Source organism: Microtus pennsylvanicus, chromosome 11, assembly GCF_037038515.1.
Source record: "Microtus pennsylvanicus isolate mMicPen1 chromosome 11, mMicPen1.hap1, whole genome shotgun sequence".
NCBI lineage: Eukaryota > Metazoa > Chordata > Mammalia > Rodentia > Cricetidae > Microtus > Microtus pennsylvanicus.
The window spans coordinates 98,229,734-98,233,177 of record NC_134589.1 but is presented as its reverse complement, the minus strand read 5'-3'; the positions used below and the strand labels follow the sequence as shown (position 1 = coordinate 98,233,177).

The window sequence follows — 3,444 nt, the reverse complement described above, 5'->3', positions numbered from 1 at the left end:
GTGATTTGCTCTCCACTCTGAGGGATACCCAAGGGCAACAGCAATAGGCTCTATGTTTTGGGAGTCTCTTTAACAACCCTGTCCAACAATTTGAAAAAAGATTTTTTATGTTGGCATTGGGTTGTTTTGCTAGTTGGTCAATTATTCTTGAAGGGAGCCAACCTAAATGGAAAAAATTCATTAAAACTACACATGTATATTTATGCATGAAATTTGTGTATTATAGGGATTTGGGACTAATCATTAATAGTAAGTTTCTTGTGATATTTAGGACTGATGTGGGAGTGATTTTTTTTTTATGGTGAAAAAGTGTATATTTAGAATTAGCCGGCTGGGCTCAGTTTAGATGATTCCAATCTTGTTGGCAACATCCAGAGCATCATAATCAGGAGCCAACCGAACATACGCCTTCTTCTCTCCGTCGGGCCTTATGAGGGTGTTGACTTTGGCCACATCGATGTCATAGAGTTTCTTCACAGCCTGTTTGATCTGGTGCTTGTTGGCCTTGACGTCCACAATGAACACAAGTGTGTTGTTGTCTTCTATCTTCTTCATGGCTGACTCGGTGGTCAGGGGGAATTTGATGATGGCATAGTGGTCAAGCTTGTTCCTCCTGGGCGCGCTCTTCCGGGGGTATTTAGGCTACCTTCGTAGCCGCAGGGTCTTGGGACGCCGAAAGGTGGGCGATGTGCGGATCTTCTTTTTGTGGCTGTGGACGCCTTTCAGCACTGCCTTCTTGGCTTTCAAGGCCTTCGCTTTAGCTTCGGCTTTGGGAGGGGCAGGAGCTTCCTTCTTCGCTTTCGGCGCCATCTTCACGAAAAGGGTGGCCTTGAGTGATTTCTTATTAATAAAGAAACTGCCTAGACCCATTTGATAGGCCAACCCTTAGGTAGGCGGAGTAAACAGAACGGAATGCTGGGAGAAAGAAGCTGAGTCAAGAAGTCGCCATGGTTCTCCCACTCCAGACAGACGCAGGTTAAGATCATTCCTGGTAAGCCAGCTTGTGGGCTACACAGATTAATAGAAATGGGTTAGATCAATATGTAAAAGCTAGCCAATAAGAAACTAAAACTAATGGGTCAGGCAGTGTTTAAAAGAATACAGTTTCCGTGTAATTATTTCGGGTAAAGCTAGCCGTTCAGGCGGCCGGGTGCTGGGACTCAGCCCGCCGCTCCTACTACTACATAGGACATCCCTACTATTATTTTATCCACATCCCTTCCTTCTACTATATTTGCCTCCATCCCCCTTTTTTTAAAGAACTCCCCCTTTCCCATTTCGGCTATCAGATCACTTGTATCCTGCTATTCTCCTTTAACATCCTCCCATCTTTTCTTTATTTACCTCCCACCTCATCCCTAAGGAGCCACCCTTTCCAGTTTCCCCATCAAGATCACTGTACACTGCTATTCCCTTCTCTATTGCTCCCCAACCTCCTTTCCTGGCAATGGTTCATGGAGGCGAATCTACAACCACTACCTCACTAAAGCAGCATAATTCTCCTGCACTAAGGCCCAGGGAACATTATAGAGGAGGAGGTGGGAAGACTGTGAGAGCCACAGGAAGTTTGCTTTGAGAATGTGTCCTAGTAATGTCAGAAGTCTTCCCAACATGACAACCCAAACATGAGCTGAACAAGGATGACACCAATGCTCGTGTCAAACTAGACAGAACACTACAGAAAACCAAAGTCAATCAAAATGTTGAGTTGTGCCGCCTCGTCCCAATGGACACATCTACAGAATTCTGCTGCAGACAGCAGTGTGTACCTCTGACATGGAGCAAAGGACAACAGCCATGTCTAACTCCTGGGCCCTGTTGGCTGCATGGATCCCAGGAGGTCTATGTATATGTCCCAACACAAACTCCCAAACTTCCTTGAAACCTTAAGAGCTTGTTGTAAGCAGGTGATGTTTTCATAACTCAATTACAGAGTGCTTGAACATGAACTTTGTAGATGACAACATCGTGTCATCTTCTGAAAATATTAAACACCCAAGGGTGTGCTGTGACCAGGGAAAGACTGTAGGAGGTAATTTGGGGACAGTGGATGAAGTCATTCTGTACATTGACTGCTGATAGTGATTGCTGTGGTAGAAACACAGATTGACAGGTACGCACATTCATAGAAGTCCATCTCTGCATGTATTAATTTAGATTTTAGTATTTAGAAACTAGACAATGTCACACATGCTGGGAGAGGGTGGGACAATGCTGCTGTGAACACTCCTGGGTGCATTGTTTGGCTTTGTTATTGTACTGGGCATTGAGCACCGGGTTCTGTGCATGCAAAGCAAGTGTTCTGTCACAGAAGAGCATCCCAGACCCCTACAATATCCTAATAGCAGGAAAATGTCACATGGTTACTAGCACACACTTACTGAATGTTTTTAGCAGCACTGCCATGTTACCTCATGTGTTAGTTACATTTCTGGTGCTTTGAGAAAAACACTCTGGCCAAAAGTGACTTAAGGAAGAAAGGGTTTATTTTGGTTCAAGGTTCTAGAGAAATAGATTTCATCATGGTGGAGATGACATTGCATGAAGGCAGGAACAGAAAGCTGGTTGGTCACATTTGTCCATAAACAGGAAGCAGAGAGAGAAAACAGGAAGCAGAACTAGACTCTAAAACCCCAGACTGTCCAAGTGATGCACTTGTCCAGCAAGGCCCCGCCTCCTAAAGTTTCCAGTTTCTCAAACAGTGCAACCAACTAGGGACTAAGTATCCAAATATATGAGCCTCCTGGTGACATTTCCCATTCAAACCACACCTCCTTTGCTATAACTTAGCTTTTCTCATGGGTGTGTGGGAGTGCATGTTCATTTCATGTGTTTGCATGTATATGGAGGCCAAAGTTCAGCTCAGATGTCATACCTCAGGTATTACCTATCTTTTTGTTTGAGACAGGTTTTCCCATTGACCTGAAGAGAAGTAAAATAGATTGACTGGTCAGCAAGCCCCAGGAATTTGCCTGATTCTAGTCCCTCAGCACTGGGAATAGAGTCATGTGTCACCATGTCCAGTTTTATTAGCATGGGTTTTAGAACTTGAAATTGGATGCTCAGGTTTTGCTGACTGAGCAGTTCATTTAGTGCTTGACCTAACTTGTTATTTCTAACAGCATTAAAATGCTGTCCTTGTTATTGCACATAAGAGAAACTGAGGACAGGTTTGACGACATTCATTTCTTGAAAGAACACTCTTTCCACCAGCTCCACCAGCTCCAGACTCTGGCTCTTTTGCTTTGCTTGAGGGAGAGTCTCAGGTAGCCCAGGCTGACCTGTAGCTATTCAGTTGAAGATGACCTTGATCCCTGATCTTCCTGCATCTGCCTCCTGAGTGCTGATACTATAGGTATGTGCCACCATGCTCAGTTAGAGTCTGAAATTTCCACCTATTGTTGTTTGTAGACTGGAAAGTCTACTTTTCTGATTTGTAAACCT

General features: G+C 44.2%; 1 pseudogene; it reads right to left on the bottom strand.

Moving 5' to 3' along the window:
• Positions 1–297: 297 nt before the first annotated feature.
• On the bottom strand, positions 298–810 carry LOC142859565 (large ribosomal subunit protein uL23 pseudogene; annotated as a pseudogene).
• Positions 811–3,444: the final 2,634 nt, after the last annotated feature.